Below are 27994 nucleotides of genomic sequence, written 5' to 3'. Positions count from 1 at the left end.
TTATTATTGTTATTATTATTATAGATGGGTAAATGCGTTGTTGCACATGACACAGCCGGCGTTGTTACACTTTAACCTCAGATACGTGTATTTATGCTGTTTTTATGCGTAATAAACGGAATAAAACACTGATCTTGGCACGTCGCCTCCAGCAGGAAGTGATCTGCTGAGCAGGCACTGCTCTCGTTAGCTACCAGGTTCATTTGACGGGGAAAGAAAAGTGAGCTAGAAACAGTCGAAAATGACAAACTGTCCCCACAGTCTGTGCGGTCAGGGAGATAACGACCTTAGAGAGTTGATACCCAGGCTTATGTACACACCGCAGTTTGGAAACAACGTCTGGACTTCAGGTAACATCTTACTAGCTGAACTTGAACTAACTAGCTAAAACCTTTGGGAAATATCCAGAAAATGTGAAGATGTTCAGGCGTCCCCATGATTATTGATGCCGCTCAAATACATCCCAGCTAATGAGACACTAGTTAAGTGTTTCAACTGAACCAGAGGAAGGACTAGAACAATGCTTAGCTTAGCACGGCTAATAAGCACGACGACATCGACAACAAAAGTCTGTTTATAATCCACTTTTAGTGTATCTTATGGTTTTATTGAAACTAGTCTTAATTTTTCTGACCCCAGTATAAGAAGGAAGTTAATGCAATATAATTTTAAAGCGTTTTTATTATTCAACTGGCTGCGCAAGCCGTCACTTTCAGTTCTCCACTGTCGCCACCCTGGTCTGAAAACTACTGTTTTTAAAGACCAGAGAGACACGATTAACCAACTGGCCACAGCTGGGTTGACCAGTCTCTCCCTTTAGCACTGCCCCTTAATCCACTGGACCACCCCTCCCCTGCAGCTGAGCCACAAACCAAACCCTGCTGCCACTGTGACATTTCCTACGATTTACCCACCCAGGCCACTCCTGTTCTCTTGAATACCAGGGGCCTGAGGGGTTTTTTTTTTGTCAGTAGGATGGGGCTTAAATGTGGATACCTGGGTCCTGCTGGAGGCCAAGGTCTATGGTGGGTAGGTGGTGGAATGTGGTTGTAAGATAGCAAGCTACCGGGGGACTTGACCAGGGTAGGGTGTTGGTCCCTGGGGCCTGCTGGAGGTCAAGATGGTGGAGGGCAAATGTGTGTGCCAGGGCAAGCTACTGAGGGAGTGGACCAGGTTATGATGCGAGTACCCGGAGCCTGCTGGAGGTCAGGGTCAGGCTTCAGCTTTCTTTCTGTCTGCTCAACTGGTTTAATCCCAACATCTGCTCCAGTCTGCACGCAAAATATCCTTGGGCAAGATACTAGATACAGGTTGCTTTTCGATGCATATGCAAATGTTAGCTAGAAAGCAGTGCTCAGAGTAGAAGAACACTTTAGAAGAACATGTCTATTTATTAATACTCAATAATTCCACAACCAGGAGCTTAGCCTTTATTTTCCAGGCTATTTATTTATTTACTCTAATTATTTCTTGTTATTAAAAATGCCAAACTAACTGCAACGCACACATGATCAAAACAGACACAGAACAACCAATTTTATTCACCTTTTAATTCTATCTAACTAAAACTGGTTTGAATCCGTTAGTGTGACTTTCAATAACTTATAACAAACAAAAGTGACAATATGCAAATATCAAGAATTGCTGGATTTCTTTGTGTCTACATGACTCAACTACGTGGTGCACCACATAGTGCACTACCACATAGTTGAGTCATGTAGACTCAACTACGTGGCACTACCACGTAGTTGAGTCTACATGACTCAACTATGTGGTAGTGCACCACATACGTGGCACTACCACGTAGTTGAGTCTACATGACTCAACTATGTGGTAGTGCACCACATAGTGCACTACCACGTAGTTGAGTCATGTACTCAACTACGTGGTAGTGCACTATGTGGTGCACCACGTAGTTGAGTCATGTAGTTTTCTTTATTTGAATTTCAGCAATCTCTCTCCAGATATTTCACTGGTGATTATTTTTTAATTATAATGAGGTGATCATTGTTATTTATTCACAAAAAGGTCAAAAGCTGTGGTGGAAAAAGTGGCCAGAAATGCACAGGAAGGATTGTCATTACTGAACAGGTCTTTTCCTGTGCTGAGTCACATGTGCTGTGGTGAAACTTGTTAGACCACAAACATCTGTAGTGTTTCTCATTTTCTCCCTGAGAACTGTGGATGATGTTTAATGATGATGTTTAATCGAAGTCTGATCAGTGGGTTAGTTTGATCAGAAATTTTCTTGCTTTTTCTTCTTTGTATACTTTGAACTAATGAAAAAATGAATCTGGCGCTCACACTGTCTGTGCAGTCTGCCAGCAGGGTGTCAGTAAAGAGCAGTGTTCAGCCCATAAGATCAGTCTGTGTCTTTCTTATTGTTTTGGAGGTAGAACTCTGTCGGCATGTCAAGTTTCTTTCTGACAAATGCAGAATCTTGCAGTAAAATCTGCCATCATTTATCTTTCCAGCGTTTCCATTGTTTATATTGAAGAGAAACAATGATGGAGTGACTGAGCGCTCAAAGTGCCTGTTAGTGTTGGTGTATGAGGTGAAATAGTCCCACTTACTTTTAATTTCAGTTTTCTGTGAGTCACAGCTCAGCAGCATGAGATGTTCATTTATAGCTTTTTATGGAAGTACATGTTTTCAGATTACATTTGTTTTCTCACTGATCAAGCTAGAGAAGGAGAGCTAGTGTTCTGACTCATGCTGTAGACGAGTGGCTCTACGAGTCCACAGTGTTGGCTTCACTCAACTATGAAGGCAACACTGTGTAAAGAAGTGCTGTCTGTTGTTCAGGGAGGTTTATAATAAAGTGTGGCTTGTGTTGTGTTGTGTTGTGGAAAGTAGTTCCTGTTACATTTGCTGTGGGTCAGGATGCAGCAGGCATGTTAACACTCACAGCTGTGGGTCACATATGCAGTTTGTAGTTCTGTTCCTGGTGAACTCTGCGTGAACTCCCAACCAATCAGCATTCAACAGACTTCTGTGTCCAGCGGGTAGCGGGTGAACACCCCTCTCTTTATGAATTACTCTCAGCAGTCAGGCCCTCGTCCTCCTTCAGGAAGGCCAGGTTTCCGTCTGCTCCTGCTGAGATCTTTGTGTGTGATGCTGACTCGTCTCCTTTGGGCTTGACGCATTTTTCTCGAGGCTTCTGCAGCAGTGAATCTTTCTGCTCTGGTCCTATTAGCCTTATTCACTGTAATGATTTATAATGTTGTTATTGTTATTAGGCGTGGAAAATTAGTTTAAAAATCCAAACATGATTTACACAACTTTCCATTAACTTCAGCGCACCAAACTACCAGTTCTTATATTAAAAAATGGAGAAGAAGGATCGACAAATTCATGGCTTAAAACTATCACAGTAGAACTTCTTCTTTTCTTTTGTTCTCCACTTTCAGTTTACTCTGTTTTTCTTTTGAGGAAACACTGCACACCAGCTGAGATGTGTCATGTTTTTCAGCTAACGTTTTCTGCCACACTAGCTCTTTGCATTTAGAGCACAACGTTCAACTTCGGTCTCGTCTGACTTGAGCACCTTCTTCCACAAGTTTGCGGCGTCTCCTACATGGCTCATGGTAAACTGCACTTTTTATGTCTTTCTGTCAACAATGGCTTTCTTCTTGTCACTCTTACAGTTACAGTTAGCCTGTGGACAGATTCTCCCACCTGAGCTGTGGATTTCTGCAGCTTCTTCAGACTGACCATGGGCCTCCTGGAAGCTTCTCTGACCAGGATGACCATGTCTTGGTAGGTTTGCAGTTGTAGCATGCTTTCTCTATTTTTGGATGATGGAGTGCTGCTTGAGATGCTCTTGGGATATTTCTACAACTTTATCCCTGTCTGGTGACTTCCTTGGTCTTCATGATCCTGTTTATTAGCTAATGTTATCTAACAAACCACTGAGGCTTCACAGAGCAGATGTATTTATAATGAGACTAAATGACACACAGGTCAACTCTATTATCTAATTCGGTGACTCTGAAGGATCTTGATTGCACTGGATTTTAATTAGGGGTATCAGAGTACAGGGGGCTGAACACAAATGCACTGCACACTTTTTAGATTTTTATTTGCTTAAAAAAAAAAAAACAATATTCACAAAGTTTAGCTTTGAGGACATCATTTGCAGTGAAAATGTGATAAATCACTGTGTGTCATATTGCAATACTCAGAATGTTGCAAAATGTTTAGAAATTACATTAATCTACTATCATGAGGGAAGTATTGTAATAAGAGCCTATCGTGGGCTGTCTGGGAATTCCCGCCTCTAGTTGCCCACTGTATTTATTCGCTGATATGCAGCATTAACATCCATCAGCACAGCCCCAGCAGGCAGCCAGTGTAAACCACATGTCATAATATTTATTGAAGGCTGTGTGGGAGTGCTGCTGTGGAGCTAACTGCTTTATGTTTCCTTTAACAGGGGTAAAGCAGCTATCTTTTTGCCACAGTTGCACTGGTGCACCTAACGTTTTTCTTAGGCTCACCAGCACAAAAGTTAGGCACACCCACATTTTTCAACCGCATCACTTAACACCGCAGTTTTACATGTGCACTTTTTTGGGGGGGAAATTTTCTGTCCATATAAACGATATTGATTTGTAAATGATTAACTAACAATCTTGTCAACCCAAAGTTCTTTATTTGGAGCACAGTTGTACAAGAAACGTTATTGAAAAAGTGCTGGTGCTTAAGGTGCTTTGGCACTCTTTGGCAATATTGTAGACAATGTTAAACTTCATCATCGTCTCAGCCTCCTCTGACGACCTGTTTTCTGCTGCCTGCCACTGAAAGGCAGTGGGGGAGAGAGCACACCACTTCTGTCCTCACTGGAGATGATGTCACTGATTTCTATAATCCATTCAATTCCGATTCACAAGGTCCTGATTTGATTCGATTCAGTCAGAAATATTATAATTCCGATCATTTATTAGCACTGATACATGTGAGACTTCATCAGAGGTGTGAGCATCACAGCAGATGCCTTTGTGTCAAAGTAACTGAGGATAAAACACAGAAAAACATGAAGGAGATTTTGCTGCCCTGGCTTTTTATAGCAGATAACCTTAAAAATGTTCTGCAGTAGATCAAAAACTGAATAAAAACACGAATCAACATATAAACATTCCCTGATGCTGCTGAAGTGAAGCAGAGCAAAGTTACAGAGGTCTTATTAGAGACGCAGCCAAGCGTATTGCAATTTTGCATAATTTGAAAAAGTTTACATTTCTTCATTATTCAACAGCAGAAATGAGGCTTTCTTGTCCGACGTCATTTAAGTGAGAAAAAAAGAAAAGAAAAAAAGACAGCGGCCAACAGCGCTGTACACAACGGTAGACTGGTGGGTAGTAAGCAAGCGAATAATGCAGAAAATTGAGCTTTTTAAATGGGAAACTGTTCTTAAATTACACAGAGAGAGTGAGAAAAAGCTGTGCAGGAAGTGTGAGTTTTATCGTGGTGGAAGCAAAACAGCAAAAGTAGGAGAAATGAATGACCACATTCATTTCTCCTACTTGAGGAGCACATTTGATAACTGAGGAAATGAAGGAGGAAATGAATGACCACATTCATTTCCTGTGACAGGTTGTTCTCATTGCAGCAGAACGCCAGCTGCTGAACCTCATCTCTGTACACTGACTCATCGTTGCTGCTGATGAGTCCAACCACGGTTTTGTCATCAGCAAACCTGGTTACAGCTGTGTAGAGCGGTGCAGTCATGTGTCAGGAGAGTGAACAACAGTGGGCTGAGAACACAGCCCTGAGGAGCTCCTGTGCTCAGCCTGATGGTGCGGGAGAGGTTGTCGCCAATTTGGACGGACTGAGGCCTCTGACAGGAAATCTAGTATCTGCAGAGAGCGGTACTCAGTTCCAACTTGCTGAGTTAGTCAAACAGTTGTTGGGGGATAATGGAAACCCTCTGTTACTGTCACAGCTGCCGAGGCAAGCCCTGGGGTATTTGTGGAGAAAGGGACCCAAAATGCAACATGCAAAGGCTGTGATGTGAGTGAGTGTTTTTTTACAAGTGACCAAAGTGGCAGAAACTGGGAACGAGGAATGAAAAGCTACCAAAACCTATACTGGGAAAACTAAAGACACACCTGAAAACATGACACGAGACGCAGAACGATGAACAAAACACCGTCAAACGCAGACGAACCAACAAAGAGCACAGACCGACACCCACTATAAATACACACACAATCAGGCATTGAAGCACAGCTGACCCTAATTCACGTGATGACAGGAAGACACAAGCTAAACACAGAAATAACAGACACAGACCATCAAAGTAAAACAGGAAGTACAGTTTTACAATCACACACTCAAGGACATGAACAAAACGCCGGGAGAGCGCGCAGGCAGGTATAACAAGACACAAAAACCAAAAAAACTTTAAGGACTGATACAAAATCAGAAGAAACTAGAATATAATAGTAATAAACTCAAAACGCTGAGTCAGCGACACAGGACCATAACAGTTAGGATGTTGGGTACAATGAAGATTTCTTGACCAAGCATAAATTCTCAGATTTTTGCTGCACATGTCGCTGGCAATGACTCAAGAGGACTTCCTCTCAGTTCGGGGAAATATGGTGGACTGAGGTGAATTTGTTGAGCCGTGCTTTTCCCCCTCGATTCTAGAGTCAAATGTGAGGCCATCTGTCTGACAGCTAAAGCTTGGTTCAAACTGGCTGCTTTTCATAACTGACATGTGTGCATAAAGAATTTTATGATAACAGCAAATACAGTACTGTTAAGTTCAAGATGGTGCTTAATGATCAAAGTGTGAGAACAAATGTGTACGAGTGAAGAGTAACAGGTGAGGGGGAATATATGATGCTGCTTCACTGTGGTTAGATGTGTGGTTGAATGTAGACTTAATCTGACACCATCGAGTAAAATGTCCAAAGGAAAGGGTTAGGGTTAGGCTTTCATCCAGATGTAAAGACAGAGTGAAAAACTATTAAACGACTGATAGATGATCACCATTAATATCAGTTAAAACAGCACAACAGTGACTGAGAGCACAAAAGATCACATTAGTTAATTTTCTGTTTGTGTTCCTGTCATGTTTTAAACACAAACGTTAGAGATGTCTTACAGTATACAGCAGTCTAATGGTCCTGTGTGTGTGTGTGTGTGTGTGTGTGTGTGTGTGTGTGTGTGTAGGTGTGTGTGTGTGTGTGTGAGAGAGAGACAGAGAGAGAGACGTCTTTTATCAGTATTGATGGTGTTTAAACAGGAAATTACAATCACAATGTAACTGAAGTAGCTTTGAGTGGTTCAGTCATTCAATAGTAGATTAGCGTTAGTTTAGTGTCACTGAGCTACTGAATGAGTCCACTGAGCTTCAGCTGGCAGACGGCCAGCCTGTCAGTTGTCTGACAGTTTTGTTGTGAATGCAGTGGAAGTGAGTGTAGAGAGAGGGAGAGACCAGGCCTCACTGTTGGGCCATCACTGATGTTATTGTGACAGTCAGACCAAAATGCCCATGGCCTGAATTTAAAAAGTGGACTCCAGACGACTAATGCCCTCAGTTTGTTCCACTTTCAGTTACATTCAAGCACTCATATTATTGCTGAATGAACCAGTAACCCTTACCAGCAAAGTCCCAGATTCAGAGACCTACTGAGGCCTCTGCTGCTTGAACAATGCTGATCATTTTAGTGCAAATTTGGCAGCAGGTCAAAGTTATGTCTGTGTGAAGGACTGAAACCTGCCTGGTTACACAGAAACTTCCTTTGATAGTTCTTATGATGGAGTCTAAACTAAGCTTCAGGTTCCAGCCTGCCTTGAAGACGAGGAGTGTGAGTCAGTGCACATGACTGACACCATCAAATATATTTAAAGTTAACTTGTTACTCCACTCATTTTACACTCATGCATAGATCATATGCTTTGTGTTACACTCACCGGTTCTGTAGTAAATCCCACCCAGTTAGTCTGGAGTCATTAATTACAGAGAAATTTTCAGAGTTTTCATCTCAGAAAATTAAGAACATTATTTTAGGCTTAGAAAGCTGCAATTTTACTGCAGAATTTCAAACAGTGCAACATTTAAGAAGTTTCGTCTTCCTTTCTCTGTTTCCTCTTTCAACATTTCTTTGTTTCACTTTTAACCAAAACGTGCAGTTGAAACGTGAAACACAGGTTGATTGGCTCGATTCTGTCATTGCAGTGGAGTGAATACTGAAGGGAAAGTTATTTGCATATACTATAGACACACTATAGATGGATAGGGATCCTTCACAGTTTGAACATCACATTAACATAAAATTGGGCAGATTTAGTGACATTTTGAACATTCACTAAGTGCTGTGCAGCTGAGTGACTTCAGTCTATTTATGCATTACCTCTTTGTTGTGGTCTGGCACATACTGTGCATTCACACACAGTTAAAATGAGGTTTTATTTGCATAAACTGCTGAGGAGCATCAGTTCATTCATGTACAAGTAAACACAAAACCCCATTTGAGTTTTTATCCTGATGATCATGTTTTTGATCCTGAGGATCAACTGAGGATGATCCTCTTCTTAGCATCATAAAGGACGGGTACTCGAGAGGGGATATTTGATTAGTCACAGTGAGTGAGTGACAAATGCAGGGTCTTCTGAAGCAAAACATGAAGAAACAAGTGGTGGTTCAAGACTTTTGCACAGCACTGTGTAACTGTATAGCTGTACTCATACATGCCCCACTCGTTCCAGGATGTTGAAGTGTGCATTTGTTGACACTTGGTTCATATTCACTGCCTGCTTGTTTCTCTTTACTCGTGTCATCACAGTCTGGTTCTTATCCACAGTGTATGTTTGCCTCAGGCAGTGAAAACAAGTCTTGTCTTTGCAAAATACCCAAATATGCAAAGTATTGTTTTGTTGGAGGTCTGACCTCTTGTCACCAAAGGAATATATGGTATAGTGTCACATTAAGAATTTATGATGAATGAAGGAAGTTGCCAAAAAAGCATACATGTGCATATCTAGATGGAGCTTCATGTTAATCAGTTGTTCAGTGCCACAGAATTTGCATGAATCACTGTGATATAATTATGTAAATACGGTGGGTTAGTGCACAGTAAGATAGATAAGATAAGACTTTATTGATCCCACAACGGGGAAATTTTTGCGTCACCTCAGCTCAGGTACAGATATCAGAAGGAAATACAAAAATACAATAAGTACAATCAATGAAAAAAAGTAAGATAATACACTATATACAATGGTAGCATACACAGTATGTGATTATGGATATGGTTGGAAATATGCAAGACATAAACTATATAGCTTGATATAGCTATTGTACCACCACTATTCCTGTTTATAGACATGTACACACACACACATGTACACACTAAATATACATATGTATACATATACATACATATATATCTGCACATGTCCATACACATGGAAGGTCCATTATCCATGAAGTGGTGACCGTGGATGTTCACAGTGTCCAGTGACTTATGACATCGTGATTGAGGAGTTATAGAGTCCAACTGCTGTTGGGATGAATGATCTGCGAAAGCGCTCCTTCCTGCAGCGAGGGTGTTTCAGTCTCTGACTAAAGGAGCTGCTCAGCCCACTCACACACTCATGCAGTGGGTGATGTGGGTTGTTCATGATGGATGTCAGCTTTACTAACATCCTCCCCTCACCAACCACCTCCACAGACTCCAGGGGACATCCCAGCACGGAGCTAGACCTCCGCACCAGTTTGTCAATCCTGCTCCTGTCCCTGTCTGTGCATCCACTCCCCCAGCAGGCCACTGCATAGGAAAGGGCAGATGCTACCACAGTGTCATAGAATGTCCTTAACAGAGTCCTGCAGACTCCGAAGGACCTCAGTCTCCTCAGCAGGTGGAGTTGACTCTGGCCCTTCTTATACAGGATGTCTGTATTTGTAGTCCAGTCCAGTTTATTGTTGAGGTGAACACCCAGGTACTTATAAGAGTCCACTATCTCAATGTCTTTCCCTTGGATGTTCACCGGTGTTGTGGGGGGTGACTTCCTCCTGAAGTCTATGATCATCTCCTTTGTCTTGCCGCGTTGATTTGGAGTACGTTGGTCTCACACCAGCCAACAAAGGCACTGATGACCCCCCTGTATTCCTGATCATTCCCGTCTGATACGCATCCAATGATGGCTGTATCATCTGAGAACTTCTGTAGATGGCAATCGTCCGAATTATAACAGAAGCCTGAAGTGTAAAGGCTGAACAGGAAAGGTGAGAGAACCGTGCCCTGTGGTGCCCCCATGCTGCAGATTACCACCTCGGACACAAAGTCATGGAGCCTCACATACTGTGGTCTGTTGGTAAGGTAGTCGATGGTCCGTGCAGTCAGCTGTTTGCCTACTCCGGTTCCCTCCAGCTTCCCTCTCAGTAGTGCAGGTTGGATGGTGTTGAAAGCACTGGAGAAGTCAAAAAACATGATCCTCACAGTGCTCCCCGCCTGCTCTAAGTGAGCGAGGGATCGGTGTACCAGGTAGATGACAGCGTCATCCACCCCAATTCCAGAATGGTAGGCGAACTGCAGGGGGTCCAACACTGAGCCCACCAGTGGCCGAAGGTGGTGCAGGATGAGCCTTTCCATGGTCTTCATCAGATGAGAAGTCAAGGCAACAGGCCTGAAGTGGTTGGGCTCCCTGGGGTGTGCGATTTTTGGCACTGGAACCACACAGGAAGTCTTCCACAGTTCAGGAACCCTCTCCAGGCTCAGGTTGAAGATGTACAGGGCCACCTGACAGAGCTGGTCTGCACAGTCCCTGAGCAGTCTGGAGCAGATTTAAGATCCTTTTGGACTTTCTTAAGTTCCTCCTTGTCTCCCGACCAGAAAGCATTCTTCTTCTTGTTCACCAGGGCCTTCAGTTCTGGGGTGACCCACGGTTTATTGTTTGAGAAACACTGTATCTTCTTGGTAGGCACAGTGTTCTCAACACAGAAATTAATGTAGTCCGTGATACAGTGGGTGAGGGCGTCGATGTCCTCACCGTGAGGCTTGCAGAGTTCCTGCCAGTCTGTGCACTCGAAACAGTCTCTTAGGGTCTCAGTGCCTTCCTCAGACCACACCTTTATCACCTTCTTCGTGGGGGGGGGTTCCTCTTCACCATAGGAGTGTAGGTGGGGTGGCCAAGCGGGGGGAGGGGTGATGCACTGTAAGCCTGCTTTGTGTTGGCAAACAATAGAGATTGACAGACCACGTGACTTTCGCGCATTGCATGCTGGGAACTCGTGGCAAAACAATCCAAGTACCTGCATCAAATGCAAGCATTTGCAGCACTGCAAAACGTTCATTCTTCGGTTCCAATAAATTCTTGCTTTTTCTTTGCCCCCCAAAAAGGTATGTACAAAACGAAGGAGAACAATGCCGGTCCGTACAAAGACAGACTTGATGAAAAGACAAAGAAAAGATACGAGGAAAAATCAAAGGAGTGAAAGGGTCAGACCCTTACGAGCACACAGAGGGACAAAAGACGTTAGCGTGCTGCCCAACTTTCACCACGCTCATATTTATAATTATACGGTTCTTGGAGTGAGTGCATACACTCATGAAGTTTAGTAACTTCAGGTCACTGCAACAAGCCCAGGTACAGTTTACCGACGGATGGGTACAGGACCTTGAAATGCACCGTGTAGAACGAAAGACCATCGTACATATCATAAGTTTACCAGTCTCACAAATCGTCTTCATAAATACACATTCGTTAACGTTTATTAATAGGACCTTTAAGCTCAACGGTAATTAATTAGTAGTGGAAATAATTTCTGGTTCGCGTTACAGAAATGTAGCAGTGACAATAATATTGTATGCTGTAATCGTACTGGACAATTAGTGATACAAAACAACAGTTTTATCCTGTGAATAAAAGTATATGTTTTTGTCAGTGTACCATAATAACAGAAGCGAAACGCAATATTGTGTCAGGACAATTTACTATTTATGCACAATAAATAAAGGAGCATAGCGCGACAATTTCTGCTCAGTGCCAGACTTGCTTGTAACCTATATCAACAATTATGTTAAGAAAAATGACGCATTAACTACAACAGAAGACTGACCTTTGTGTAAATGCTTGGAGCAGACTAACATGTGAGCTGGAGTGTTCTGGGACGTTATATTTTGTCTTTGAATGGCTGCAATCCAGTCGCCTCTTTGTTACTTCGGAAACATGGCTGAACAATTTCTCTTCAACGACGTAATCCGATAACAACCGATCTCTTTACCCGTCGACTTTCCGTGGCTGTCATGCGACCGGCTATTGCAGTTAATAATACAACAGCTTCTTGACATTTTTTGTGTTTCTTTTTATCGCTGTATAACTGATTTCAATTGAAACCCTGCGTGCGCTAGTACCTCTTGCCACGAGTTCCCAGAGTTCTTTGCGGTTTTACCCCTGAGTGACGTCACATTTTCAATCTCTATAGATCCAGGGTTTTGCTGTCCCTTGTATGGCAGTCAACGTACTGGGAGAAGTCAGGGAGAGTGACAGATAGTGAGGCATGATTGAAGTCCCCAGAAATAATAATGAGGGACTGCGGATGTGCCGTCTGTAGCTGAGAGACAGTGGAGTGAATGTAATCACAGGCTGCTGTAGCGTCGGCTGAGGGTGGGATGTAAACAGTCAGCACAATAACGTGTGAAAATTCCCTGGCCAGGTGGTATGGCCGGACGCTAACTGCCAACAGTTCAATGTCTTTGGTACAGCTCTGTTCCTTCACAGTGATGTGCCCCGGGTTACACCACGTCTCATTGACATACATTGCTAGTCCCCCACCTCTCCTCTTACCACTCCCCATTGCATTCCGGTCCGCTCTAACCAGTTGAAAGCCATCCAGAGTTGTGACAGAGTCCGGTGTGTGGTCCGTGAGCCATGTCTCAGTGAACAGGAGGAGGCTGCTCTGCTTGAAAACCATCTTAGGTCTTGTTTACAGCTTAGGAAGCTTCAGTCTAACTCAACAGCTTCAGACGGTGAAACATTTTAAGAAGTTTTGCTCTTCCTTTGTCTGTTTTTTATTTTTTTACTTTGGCACAGTCGAATATACAACTTCAAAACATCTTCAGAGCTCTTTGTTTTATTTTTAACCAAAAACTGTGGAGTTACAATATGAAACATGTTTAAACACCACATCAAGCATTCTATCCATTATTCCATTGATTAATCGGGTAATTGAAAAGGAATAACATTTGTCTTCTGAGCAATGATAAATATTCAAAAGGGAAAAAAACTGAGAATACACAGTACGTCACTCTCACTCTCTTTTTCTCTGAAAAAGTGCGAACATCTGCATGAACTGAGTCATTCAGAAACTTCAGATTATTTGTGATACTTTCACAACTTCTCCTCTTCTTTGTGCTCCGCAGAATATTCTGCCTCTGTCCGTCTGTGGTTTTATCTCGATATCCTGTTTGTGTGAGCCTTTTTTGCAATCACGTAGACATTTGTGGAGTCTTTGTAAGAGAGAAATGTGTGTTTTTTTTTCTGTCTGCATTCTGCATCCATGCAGCTGGAGCTTACCCTCCCCCGTCCTTTACAACATATTCATCCGCTCAGTGTTGTCACCCTCTACTTTTTTCTTCTTTTCATGGATTTTACTGGCTGGAGCAATTTTCTCTTAGGAAACCAACACAAACTGGGATAAATGTAACTACTGTTGCTGATTACTTACTTATTGATTACCGTACTGTTACTTAAGCTTGCTTTGAGCTCTGTGTGGTTTATTTTTTGGAAAAATGAAAAACAACAACACATCTTAAACTGCCAAGACAAATAACGAAAGTTTGACTCGCACTTTTATTATTACATCATGGCTGAACTACCCTTAAACGTTTTTTTTTAAACCAAAACCAAGTGACACAGTGTTGTATCTTTTATCTACCTGCACTGTGACACTCTGCGGTGTTGTCATGGGCCATACTTACTGATGTGCAGATAGAGAAGTTAAGAAGGAGAAATGGGAAAGTCTGTGTGTTCATGTTGTTCGTGTGAAGAAGAAAAATCAGCATTTGCAATAAAACGCTGCTGATATAAGTACAGGTTGTTGTTAGTCGTTGGCTGAGTGCAGTGTTTTCTACTTTGCTTTCTGCTTTTTCACCCAAGCAGAAATAACAAGAATCAACTATGTTATTACAAATGTATAAACTTAATATTGTTAATAGAGTTTTGATCATTATATGCACTAGTTTTGGTCACAAGTGTGGGTAAAAGCTGAACTTAGTTTTAAAGTGAGAACAGTTTCTGAGTGTGTGGCTGTGATCTACCAGATACACAAGGCATGTTGTCCTCAGCTCCCTCTTTCTCTGCATACAGCTTCAGTTTCCACTTTGAGCCATGCACCCATCTAATCTAAACATCACTCCCCCTCACTTTGTTAAGATGTCTGACAGCAGACACTCAGCAGGTAGGCGTGCCATCCGTAGCTCCCTGTATAGTCTGTTAGTGCCTGTTGAGTACTGTGTGCAGTTGTTGCACCTGTGCACCGTGTCTTTGTCACGTTTTTGAGGCTGACAGTGAAACTCTGTTGCCGTGTTTCTTTGTGACTAATGCAGTAAAATCTTGATTTAGGATAAAATAATAATGTGGGAAAACAGTCTGACTGCAAAGCAAGGTTACACGATAGAGCAAGGTTTTCATAGAAAATGAAAGAATTTGGTACCTTTTTCATGAAGCTCGATGCTTTTTGTCTTGCAACAATAATATTACACGTTTATTTCTGCATCTCTGTATACCATTGTTTATTTTTCCTGCTGCTTGGTGGCTCAGATTGGAGTGTAACATTGATGCAGATGTTAATTTGTTCAACTTCAGGGACTCACAGTGTGTGTTAGTGTTGGTGTATAAGGTGAAATTGGTCCTTACATTTAATGAACATGTTTCTGTGTGTTACAGTTTAGCTTTCACTGAGAGCTTTCCTGGACAGCTTTTATTTATGCACATCTTTTCAGGATGCATTTGTTTCCTTTGTTTCAGCAAGAGAGAGAGAACTATTGTTGAAGGAACAGAGGCAAAACACTCAAATTGTGATTCTCGTTCTGTATATGAAGTCTGAGGTTTCATGTTGAGGATCTTCTAAAAGAATCCACCCTTAGTTTTATCAGTGTATAAATAGTTTTCCAGGAATACAGATACAGACGTGACATGAATGTTGGCTGCACTCATTAAGACAGGATTTCCTTCCTCTTTTTTTAACAAATATTTTCCCTCACCTTTCATTTGTCCCTACTACTCATGACTTCCCAGAGGTTTAACAAAAAAGATGTTTTCATTAAAAAGTCTAAAGGGCAAAAAAATAAAAAAAATACTGATGTCTGGGGAAGCCTGTGGTTTTTTTGTTGTTTCCTTTTTTTAATATAAAGGCCTGATACTTGGTCGGTTACCCAGTGGTGACTAATAGTTCTTTGGGAGTGACCTTATTGGTACAAAAGTGTGTGTGTGTGTGTGTGTGTGTGTGTGTGAGTGTGAGTGTGTGTGAGTGTAATGATTAATATCACTCAAGACCACTTGGAAAATGACAAAGTCTGGCTGCTCTTAAGCAAAATATGAAGAAACAAGGAGTGGCACAAGACTTCTCTTTACACTCTATAACCAAACAGCTGTGCTCACAAATGACTCACTCGTCACATTAAGATCAAAGCTGTGCTGATCTGCTGTTCTCACTACTTTTTTGTGTTTTGGTCCAAAGCTGAGCTCGGCTCTAAGCTGGTTTCAGACTCAGAATACTTTATTGATCCCTAGGAGAAATGATGTTGGTTACAGTGCTCTAGTACAAACAGTAACAAAAACAGACAATACAAGAAGTAATAGCACAATATATACATATACAAGAAAGAAGAGCATGTGTAAAAAGGGTGTAGCTATTGCAATAAACAGTGTGTTAGGTGGAGGAGTTGTACAGGGAAATTGCCACAGGCAGGAATGACTTCCTGTGTCGTTCAGTGGTGGTTTTTGGTAATCTCAGTCACTCACTGAATGTGTTCCTGTGGCTAACCAGTACATCACGGGGTGGGTGGGAGGAGTTATCCAACATTGTCTTTATCTTGGACAACATTCGCCTCTCCGACACCACCTTAAGAGAGTCCATCAGCAACCCTCTACTCCCCCAGCATGCAACAGCATAGAGGATCGCACTGACCACAACAGACACGTTGTGGTCAGCATTTTCTGAGCATTTTCTGGCAGATGTTGAAGGACCTCAGTCGCCTCAAAAAATAGAGACGACTCTGGCCCTTCCTGTAAAGTGCTGTAGTGTTTTTAGCCCAGTCCAGTTTGTCAGTGTATACTTCGAGGTATTTATAGTCCTCCACAATGTCAACACTGACCCCCTGGATTGAAACAGGGGTCAAGTGTTTCCTGGTCTTCCTGAAGTCCACGATCAGTTCCTTGGTCTTTGCCACGTTGAGCTGCAGATGATTCTGCTCACACCACGTGACAAAGGAGTCGACCACAGCCCGGTACTCTGTCTCATCATCCCTGCTGATGCATCCAACCACCGCAGAGTCATCAGAAAACTTCTGAAGATGGCAGGTCTCTGTGCAGTGGCTGAAGGGTGAAGAGGAAGGGGGAGAGGACAGTCCCCTGTGGTGCCCCTGTGTTGCTGATTACCTTGTCAGACACACACTGTGAAGGATGCACATATTGTGGTCTTCCAGTCAGGTAATCAACAATCCAGGACACCAGAGAAGCATCCACCTGCATCGCTGCTAACTTATCACCCAGGAGGGTCGGCCTGATGGTGTTGAAAGCACTGGAAAAGTAAAAAAACACATGACCCTCACAGTGCTCGCCGGCTGGTCCAGATGGGTGTAGACATGATTAAGTAGGTAGATGATGGCGTCCACGGCTCCGAGGCATGGCTGGCAAATTAAAGGGGATCCTGATGTGGTCTGACTATGGGTCGGATGAGCCTTTCCAGGGTCTTCATGATGTGGGAGGTCAGTGCCACAGGCCTGTAATCCTGGGGGCCACTGGGATGTGGCGTCTTTGGTACAAGGACGAGGCAGGATGTCTTCCACAGCACTGGGACCCTCTGCAGACTCAGACTCAGCATGAACAGTTTATGGAAGACTCCACAAAGCTGGGGGGCACAGGCCTTGAGGACGCGGGGGCTCACCCCGCCTGGTCCAGCAGACTTGCCTGAGTGGAGTCTCCTCATTTGCTTCTGAACCTGGTCATCAGTGAAAGTGTTGGGGCGGGGAGGGGTGTCAGGATTCTCACCAGAGGCAACATGTGAAGAGAGAGGCAGGTACAGCGGTGTGGCTCTGGATTTCAGGCTGACTGCAGGTGAGGTAGTAGGATGTGTGAGCTGCCCCTGCAGTGCCAAATCTGTTTTTACATGTTTCATTCTTGCAGTTTCACAGCATCAGGCCCTGATTGTCGTTCCTCAGTTGAGTTTTCACTTTGAAAACCATCAAACACTTGAGATTCACACGTGTTTGTTTGTTTGTTGCAGGAGTTTCACTCTGAGTCCTGACCTCCTCTTTGTGCTTCTGTGGCTTATGAGGCCATAAATTGGTCACCGTGGCGACCAGCAGGATTATTGAAAGTCCCTCGTCTGACTTACTGAGGTCAGCCGTCACTGTTAGTGTTTATCTCATATTAAGATAAGATAACTCTTTATTGTCATTGCACAGTCATACATAGTACAGTAGTACAATGAAATTGGAAAAACTGTCCTACGTCGGCACTACATATAACACAACACGACACGATATGACACATCACAACGTAACAAACAACACAACACAGTATATTAACTTAGTATAAAAATCCTGTGTAAGTATGAATGAATGGTGTTGGGGGAAAACTCTGTAAAAGACCCAGGAGAAATAAAGACACAATGAGACAAAGTTACTTTCTTTATCAAACGTGTACACGGGTGAGCTGCTGAGAACAACTCACACCATGCACAGTGGCTTGGTAATTTTTATAGGCACAGAGCACAGAGACAGTGAGAACAGGATAACAAATAATAAACAGATAAAATAAAACAACTCCATATATGGTGCTAGTCTCGTCAGCAGAGAGCTAGGGAAGATAAAACAATCTAAAACAATATGTCCCAGAAACAAGATGTGTTTGCTGGGAAAGTCTAAAAAGATAATTCTAAACTAATCTAACCATAGGCAGAGGGCAGACAAAAGGCATCTTTGTACATTTAAAAGAAGGTAAAGAAACATAGAAACATTTTTCCTGTAACATTCCCTCCTGTTTTAACTTATCTTAAATGTATACAACAATTGTCTGTGAAGGTTATTTATTAAGTATCTTAAGCAATTTTTTAATTTTCAAAATGTCAGCATAGCAGAAATGGAAGTCATTTGGTCTAAAGAATAAAACAAAAGAAAATAATAAAAAGAAAAACATAGTAAATGAAAATCATAGTAAATGAAATAACAAGTGGAATAAACAAGAAAAAATAATAAAACTAAAACTACAAAAAATAAAAAGATGAAAACTAAAATGAAAACTTTGTATTTAAAAATGATGAAAACCTAATATGTAAAATGAAAACTTCAAAAAATACAAGGATGAAAACCTTATATTTAAAATGAAAACTTCAAAAAAATAAAATAAAATGATGAAAACCTTATATTGTACCTGCATAAACTACTAATGTGTTAATCAGTGCATGATCACTTGAAAAAGGCAGAAATCATTTTTAATCACCACGTCATTCATTAGCAGTTATTACAAGTTCTCCTCTAACAGAATTGCAACGGGATGCTGTTCTTCTTTAGGCACGGCAACATAAGCAGTCATTGTAGTTGTTATCATCTTTGAAATCATTACTCTTAGACATGGCAACACACACAACACTAATATGAGCAGTGCTATCATGATGAGACCTAGAAGGAAAAATGGCTTTGCTACAGCAGCCAGCCATGAACCGCTGAACAGCCAGTCCAGCCAGCCTTGTGCTGTAGCTGCTCCAGGTGTGTGGTCAGTGACATATTTTTGCAGAGCGGTCAAATTCTGCAAAGCTTCATAAATGTCTCCTCCAGTTTCGTATCCATCAGGGATAAAAGTGCAACATGTCTCCCCGATCAGCTTGCAAACTCCTCCTTGTGATGCTGTTAGCAGGTCTAGTGTCAGTCTGTTCTGCAGCACCATCGTTCTGATGGCCTGCTGTTCTCCTGCTAAGGCGGTTCCCAGGGTCTTAGTCAAGTTGATGTGTCGTAGCAGAGCATATCGGTTGATTTCCACGTGATCCCGCACCTCGGCAACTCCAATGCCGGGGATCAAGCTCTGTAAGAATTTCACTCCTCCTCAGATGCGAAACTCTGGTTCCTTTACTGCTTGGTGCCGTCCGTGCACATCCTGTCTGGTAATGAGTCTTTGTTTGTAGTATCATTCGGTAGCTGTAGTTGGAGCGACAGTTGAGGCTCATCAGTGTCGCGTTACTGGCACAGGTTTCGTTGAGTGAACAGTCAATACACTTCCTCTCGTTCCTCGGTGGGCAGAAAGTGTATATGTATTTGCATAGCAGTCAGTTTTATTATTCAAGTAAGCTGTAGTGTTCATAAACTGCCACCAGAAATTAGTGGCATAGCCATGGGGAAACTTGGTGTACTTTCCTTTGTCATACAGTGTCTGCCTTTTCTTCATATAGCGTGACTTATTGTCCCTCACGGAAGCAAAGATGAGGAGCCCGGCCATGGTCAGGGCCGCTGCAGTTGTTAAGAGCCACCACCTCATGACGACGGGACACACCCTCCTGTCGCGAGTAGACCCCCCGGCCAGGAAAGCTGACCCCTCCACCGGGCGAGATCACAACAAGTGGGCAAGCCTGCCGTCAGCTGTGTTTAGATGGCTTCACTTACTGGCTCTGATGGATGCAAGATGGTCGTTCCGCTATTTTGCAAGCTCCAGTTTTTCCTTTGGAGCACTTTGATCAGAACCCAGTCACCGGGCTGTGATCTGCAAGACACTTGATAGACATCATTACATTCTTCGTCATTTACAATCATCTCTTTATTTTCCTACAACTTAGACATACATTTTGCTACTGAAATTGTATCTGCCTTTTTCACTGGGTAGATTTCTGGCCACTTTGAGAATACATCTATAACCACTAGGGTGTATTTTTACCCTTGGCATTCATTTAGCTCAATAAAGTCCATATGGATTGTGTGGTCTCAGGTTTCCCTGAGCATTACATTTTTGACACGTCATGCACGTTCTGACAAATTGTTTTGCTGAGGTTTCAAAATTTACAGTGTAGAATTTACAGTGTAGAAATGAGAGTTGACAATACTGGTCAGTCCCCCCGTTGACAAATGCGTACAGCCATGAGTCACTAATGCCGCCATCTTGTGGAGGAATTTTGGCAACACTAGCTTGCCATAACACATCATTAAGTCGTTTGTCAGAACTGCACCGTGTTTTAGCCATTTTGCCTGCTCTGCTGTGCTTGCTGCTTTTGTTCATTTTTCAACACATCCAGTGGAATCTGATGTGTGTTTACTGCCATCAATGTGATGTTTGTCTTTTGTGCCGCCTATTTTGCTGCTCTGTCAGCAAAATTGTTGCCTGTAGTAATGAAAGAGTCAGTAGGCTTTGTAAGAGGTTGGCATGGTGAACCGGTTTTCCAGTTGGTGTAATCAGTCCTCTGTTATGCCAAATTTTTTGCAAAATGATGCACAGCAGAGAAAACATACTGGCTGTCTGTATGTATGTTTATTAGTTTGTCTTTGTGTATTTAGCTTTCGCGTATCACAGCTATCAGCTCAGCGCTCTGTGCAGAACATGAAGAAGAGAGTGGTTTTGCTTCTATTATTTTACTATCTGTGGTTACTGCGTAACCTACAATCTCGTGTGAAGTGACCTTCCTCTCCACGGTTCTAGCAGGCGTTGTCTCTATGTTATCTGCTGTTTCTGCGTGGCTGTCTGCAGCCTTGGTGTTTGTGACTTTGCTCGCCTCTCTGTTCCTGATAGCCACCTGCGAATTAGTGTTTTAGTCTGTTGTCAACACGTCAGCCTTATTTCTAAGTTACAGAATGCTTCTTCTCCCTTTTTTTTTTTTTTTTTTGTTTGTTTGGGAGAATAGATGCAACTCTACATTTTCACTTAAGGCAGTTTTAGATAATTTCTAGTTCTTCAAACAATTCATGGATCTCACACATTTCAAACTTTCAAGTTAGGGTTGTTTCCCATTTATACATATATATATACATATATATATATATATATATTTAACTTTGCATTGCTCACAGCTCATAGCTCACAGCTCTAAACCTAGGCATTTTTCAATCATATGCCTAATCACTATGTGTCACTGTGATTCTCAAGTATTGTCACAAGTTCGTTTAAATTCGTTTCCAAAACCAACAAAATAATCAAACAAAAACAAAAAACATAAACGTGTCAGGACACAAAAGAAAGAAGAAAAATGCTGCCACCCGAACAAGGCAGAAGTCTGCATATGTTGGCTTTTAATAGCATGCAGCTTGTAACATGGTAGACTAATGTGCCTGTGTTAATTCAGCTCCATATTATTGTGTGAAGTTGCACTGGGTTGGGAGTGGTTTTGTGGTTGTCACATTTTTGGTGAGCCAATGGCTGGAATGGGGTTGGACTAATTAGGGGCAGGTGTACTTGATTGCACTGATACACTGGTCTACATGTAGCCCACACTACAAACACTGCTGTGTTGTTTTGTCTCTCTGTGCAGTCCAGGGCCTATTATATGCCACAGCCTAAAGGCAGCAGAGTTCCAGAGGCTTGAGTGACCACTGACTATATGCTTGCAGGGTGGTGGGTCTCCAAGGACAACTTCTAACCCTGTTAAAGGCAACATGTGGAGTGCAACTTGGCTGTGTGGCATAGCTGGCTCTGGCCTTGGGACTGTGTGTTTTTATACAATTCTTAAGTGGGACACTGGACTGTTTTATCTTTTATCTCTTGATATATTTTTTGTCAATAAATTATCTTTTAGAATTTTATTGACTGTCATCTTTTTGCCCACGACTGAGACGGTTGGTCAGACCTAGAGTCTTTCTTTGGGTGTGTTACAGCAGCTTCTGCTCTAAAAGAAACAAATAAATAAAAAGAAAAGAAAATGTGGAACATGCTCATCAGCTTAGCAGTGTCTACATATTTAATTCAGCTTCTCAATCCTGTAGTTGTAGCTGTTGTCTACAGGGTTTTGCTTATTGGTTGTTATTATAGGTGTGCTCTATATCTCAGCAATGTGTCATTCTAGGATGATAGGTTTCAAGCTGGTCAAGTGCCTCTATGCACTTCATTAGTTTAGTTATTCTCTGTATTGTCTTCATCTCACATGTCATTACACTGAGTTTCAGCAAACCTTAAGCTTGATGCAGACTACTGCTTAACAGTTATCCACCTCACATCATAACCGATTAAGGTGCCTCTTCATATTAATATTATGTCCTTGTTAATATTATCCTCTTTGTCTTATATAACAGCAATAGCATATTATAATATTTTATCAGTGTGTACCACTATACTACTACTGAGCCAATTTGATAGTTAGGATCATCTTATTCAGCAAACAGATAATTTTGAATTCATCCAATCTGCGGTCACATTTGTTCTCTCTGTTGCATGGCGGACCAGGCAGTTCTATTATAATATATTATTTATATTTTATTTTGTATCCATCAAGGGCTTCAGATGACCTGCAGAATCATCCTTTTCCCAGGGTGGAGACAGTTACCTTTTCACACACTGTCCTTGGCTGAACAGTGACACAGCCTTAATATACTTTATTTATGTTATTAAAATATTTTCGTGTGAATTATTTGCTTTATATTCATTTTATACATTGTGGGCATGGTCATCATGCCAACTGTGTTTCATTGATAATATCACTTTACAGGTTGTTATCCTTGCTATTATTAATTTCAAATACTCTAAAGATAATTTCTACTGTAATTTTCCCTTTGTTCATCTTTATTTCGTACTTTTTATATTTATATCTACTCAGTGGGGTCTGTTTTCAACCCTTTTAAACTAACTCAAACTACTTTGATCTCTAGTTTTCACTTAATAAGGGATTATTATGTTCTTCCTGATATGGGTGTTGCTGCAGGAATGAGTGATGGTTTACTAAAAGGATTGTGGGAACTGCACAGTGTCTCGTCTTCTGGTTTTACTAAACTGGCAGTTGAGTTCTGTTCTTCTGACTGTTTATATTTTGTTTTCTTAAATTTCTCAATTTACAGACACTGTTTTTGTCCGGCGTCTGGACTTTTCTTTTCTCACCACTGCTCGTCAGCAGGAGTGAGTTTTAATTTCACTTGCTTGATTACCCATCTTATTTATGTATTTACTTATTTTTGTTTAAGTAATATATCGTTAGCTTCATAGCATAAGTGCCTAAGTCATTTGACTAAGTCAATGACTTAGGCACTTATGCTATGAAGCTAACGATATACACAATACAGCTGCTATCACCTTCGCTGGTATTAGAGACGAGAGTGGTTGCTCACACGCCCTTCTACTTTCGGACTATTTCCAAAAGCGGTGTGAACTTTACGAGACGGAACTCGACCGTTCTCTCAACTCACCAGCACGTCAGTGAATAGCAGTAAAAGAAAAACACAGTAGGAGCAGCTCAGTCTCTTATTGGACCGTGAAAATTCAGCTTGCTCCATTAATTAAAACAATACACACACATACATTCACATTCACACTTATTCGCGCGATCGGAACCCTTATCATAAGGGGAGCTGCCAGTCTTTCTGTAGACGAGCTACTTATTCCCTTGACCCAGCTGGGGGAGCTACCCAGAGCTCCAAACCTAACCCACAGAAGTGGGGAGCTTCCAGTCAACGAGCTCCAAGCTACCAGCCGACGAGCTACTTTAAACCCACAGAGGTGGGGAGCTTCCAGTCGCGACGAGCTACTTTCGCTATTTTAAATTCCCTGAATTTAAAATACGCTTTTACGCAAGATTGTGTCAGTGTGTCTGTATCTACCTGGTCGGTGTCGCCGGGTCTGGTCCACCTCGATCGGGCCCCACCACCGTGGGTCGCTTTCTAAGACGTTGGCCAAGACCCGAATTTAAACGCTCTTGGACTTTTATCACACACCTGGTGTGTGAGCTGTCGACAGACGAACAACGTGGACTGGTCACGGAGATGGGACACGATGGAGGCGCTCCGGCTGTCGAAGGACCAAGAAATGTTGGGGGAAAACTCTGTAAAAGACCCAGGAGAAATAAAGACACAATGAGACAAAGTTACTTTCTTTATCAAACGTGTACACGGGTGAGCTGCTGAGAACAACTCACACCATGCACAGTGGCTTGGTAATTTTTATAGGCACAGAGCACAGAGACAGTGAGAACAGGATAACAAATAATAAACAGATAAAATAAAACAACTCCATATATGGTGCTAGTCTCGTCAGCAGAGAGCTAGGGAAGATAAAACAATCTAAAACAATATGTCCCAGAAACAAGATGTGTTTGCTGGGAAAGTCTAAAAAGATAATTCTAAACTAATCTAACCATAGGCAGAGGGCAGACAAAAGGCATCTTTGTACATTTAAAAGAAGGTAAAGAAACATAGAAACATTTTTCCTGTAACAAATGGTGATTAAATTAAACAAATAAAATGTATTTTTCTTTTTTCCAGTGTTCACCATCGCTCTGCTCTGCAGCTGGTCTCCTTTTCCACTTTGCGGTCACTTGATGTTGAAGAGGTGAGTGTGTTAGAGGAAATGTTAATGTCAGGTTTAGTCTGTATGCACTCAGAGGTCATTTGTACCTGCTGCTGCTGCTGTGGTTGTAATGATGTAAACCCTGATTGGTTGGATAGTTTGAGTGACAGCATTTACTGAGGCAAAGCAGAACAGCTGCTGATCCTGAGCTACTCTTACAAATGAAAGATCAGTGAAGAGCTTCCCTCACACAGCATATCCTCTACTGCACATGTGTCAAAGTCAAGGCCCGCGGGCCACATCCAGCCCGCGAGATCATTTTATATAGACGTACTATTATTGTTATGCATGGCCCGGCGATATGAGGCGCTAATAATGTACAAACTACAGATCCCATAATGCAGCGCTGCAGCCTCTTTGCTGAGCGCTAGGCTAACTGGGAACATTCCCGCGTCAATCAAGTCAAACTTTTTGCGAAGCTAGCTCCTCACAATGGTGGAGAGAAAAGTTGATTCTGAAAGCAGAGCCTTTCAGCGCCAGCGGGAGACTGAATATATGTTTACAGACATTACTGGTAAACCCGTGTGTCTTATTAGTGGAGCTAACGTGGCTGTAATTAAGGAATTTAATTTAAGACGAGACAAAACGTCAGGATAAGCTGAAAAACCTAAATGCAGAGCAGAAAATAAAGTAGAAGAATGAAGAAGAATCTGACATTTCAGCAGACGTTTTTCACCAGAGCAAAATCACAAAGTCAAGCTGTTGTGAAAGCAAGTTTTATTGTAGCAGAGGAGAAAGGCACATCAGCCCGCTACCACTCTGAAGAGCTGCATGATGGAGGTGTGCAACGTCTTGTGTCCAGACAAAACGCAGATTTTGGCAAATGTGAGCCTGAGGAGAAATACGATTGCTGATCGGGTTAGTGAGATGGCCACTGATTTAAGATATGTCAAAGTGTAACTGACGTGAAACGTACAACAGATGGAGGGCCGGTGCTGTGCGGTGAAAAAAGCAGACTAGTCAGCAGGATGTGAGTAAAGATGCAGGAGGAGAACTGTACCGGTGAGTTAACAGCATATCACAGCATCACACACCAGGAAAGGCTGTGTGGTAAAGTCCTAAAAATGGAGCATGTAATGATCACCGTAACGCAAACCGTAAATTTTGTCTGAGCTAAAGGTTTAAATCACCGTCGATTTCAGTCTTTTATGTGGGAAATAGATTCAGAGTTTGCCGACATTCCTCATCATACAGAGGTCCGCTGGCTGAGTTGGGATAAAAGTTCTCAATAGAGTTTTTGAGCTCAGCAAGGAAACCTGTCAGTTCATGGACATGGCATGTATGATGTGGTGAAGGCATTTCAAGTGAAGCTGTCACAAATGCACCAGTGCAGCCTGCCTCACTTTCCCTGTTGCCAAGTAATGTTGAACCAAGTCAGCACACTTTGCTGAACTACACCTGTGCAGGATTCAGATGGAGCTGCAGTGTAATGATGCACTCAGGCAAAGTACGACACTGAATGGCCCGAAGAGTTTATTAGTTTATTAGTTCCACTCCTGAAGCAGTGCCCAGCTCCGTCTACATGCGGCTCCAACCTTGTGTTTGCTTTCATTTATTTTTTCTGGGGTTTTTGGCAGCATGTTCATATTTCTAACTTGCATAATTTTGACAGGATATATTTTTATGAAGAACAAAATATTTAAAGTTAAAGTTTCTTTTAAGTTTATTTAATCTGGAATAATATTCCTGTCTGTTTTTATTCCTATTTATGTTTAAAAAAACATTGTTTTAGTGTTCAATAAATGTTTATCTTGTTTGGCCCGCGACCTAAAGTGTGCCTTGAGTTTGACACCCCTGCTCTATTGGACCTGACTGAACAGCCAGAGCCTGATGTTCACTACAGTCATGGGCAGAAGAAGCACCAGTGTCAAAAATGAATCACAAAGCTGTTTTTTTTGTATATTTATATGGTAATAAAAAGTCTGTAAAGTGGTGATCTGTGTTGGGGTCCTTAATGCTGACTGAAAATAGTTTCTGACTTCTTAATGAAAAGTACCTTAAAAAACCCTTTTTTAAAATAAATATGACAGGGAAGGTTTTATGGAAATAAAGTAGATGTATTAGCTGTATCTGAAAATCCTTATCAGGTGATTAATTGAATTCACCCTGTTTTGGTGAACTTTGTGTAGATTCACACTTTTATTTAAAGCCAATAAATGTCTCGCCTTTTAATTTGACTTTGTCTGCCTCTGTGTCCTGCATTTGGTTGCGCTGTCATGAAAGTGTTGGTCATTTTACAACATGAGCATTATTTTGTCTTTCCTGAAGGCATATTCAGGAAATGAGGATTAAAACGAGCGTGTCTGTTCATTTCCTTTTGATTCATGAACAGCCTGGATCAGGTCCAGACACTTTCTCCCAGTGTGTAACAGCCTCGGTGTTTCCTGAACCATTTGCCTCCAATAACCTTTGTCTTTGTTGGGCTACACTCGGAAACTCTCCACAGAGGCATTCAAAGGGAAAAAGAATCATTCTTGTGTGTGTTGCCTAATTTCTACAGTTTAGACAATTTAATCAGTTTGTCAGCAAATAAAACCTCTTATATCCATCAGAGATGCTGGCTGTAACCTCATGTTTGAGATCGTTTCTCCTCCTGATTTATAGCTGTTAAATTACTGCCTGTTCGTAGCTTGAACGAGGACCTCTCCGTCTCACAGCACCACATCGCTGCCCAAGGAGGCTCAAACTCGCTTCTACTTCCTCTGGAAATTGAGGAAAGCACAAGTCCCACCTGCCATAATGTGCTCCTTCTACTGGGAATTTTTATTTAAATATGAATAAGTGAATGAATGAGATTCACAGCTTTAGCAAGGACAAGCTTACCAAGAAACCATGCTACAGAAAGAAAATGCCAGACTTTACTTATGCTTGTCCATATTTGATTCTTTGAAATATTTTCTCATTAAGTCTAAATGTTCCAGAACAGATGCGATCAGCTTTTGTTTCCTGTGGCTTTTTGCCCTCTTGTGATCGTTCTGGGTCGCTGAAGGTCTCCATCACCACCTCATCCTACAACCTATAATCTAAAATTAAAGCTTATAAGAGGTTTATAAACGGATTATTTCCTCTTGGCAGAAAACGCCAATAAATCAATAAAACACAAAAGTGTATGTGTTTGTGTGTTTTGTTTTGTTTTTCTTTATGGTCCAAGTTACTGAAGTTACTGGTGTGCAGATACTGTGTAACTTGATACATGTAAACACAGACGGTGAATTTAGACACGATAGGAAGACATGGAGACACTGATGAGGATCTCCAAGTAAAAGAACCAGTTCCTTTATTTAAAAAAGATGTT

At 41.9% G+C, this 27994-nt stretch overlaps 1 long non-coding RNA gene across 2 annotated transcripts; it reads left to right on the top strand.

The window, feature by feature from the left end:
* Positions 1-176: 176 nt before the first annotated feature.
* On the top strand, positions 177-27706 carry LOC147335131 (uncharacterized). 2 transcript variants are annotated; one of them, XR_015126558.1, is made up of 4 exons: positions 177-350; positions 3648-3759; positions 17462-17576; positions 24615-27706. It is a non-coding gene; the product is annotated as an uncharacterized LOC147335131 (long non-coding RNA). The 2 variants fall into 2 exon arrangements; XR_015126559.1 differs by having other exon boundaries at positions 17462-17589.
* The last annotated feature ends 288 nt before the right edge of the window (positions 27707-27994 follow it).

The sequence above is a fragment of the Aulonocara sp. 'chitande type north' Nkhata Bay genome, linkage group LG3 (genome assembly GCF_057382095.1).
Source record: "Aulonocara sp. 'chitande type north' Nkhata Bay isolate Kocher_YH1m ecotype deep benthic linkage group LG3, A_spYH_male_GT1.1, whole genome shotgun sequence".
Classification (NCBI taxonomy): domain Eukaryota; kingdom Metazoa; phylum Chordata; class Actinopteri; order Cichliformes; family Cichlidae; genus Aulonocara; species Aulonocara sp. 'chitande type north' Nkhata Bay.
This window is presented reverse-complemented; position numbering and strand designations above follow the sequence as displayed.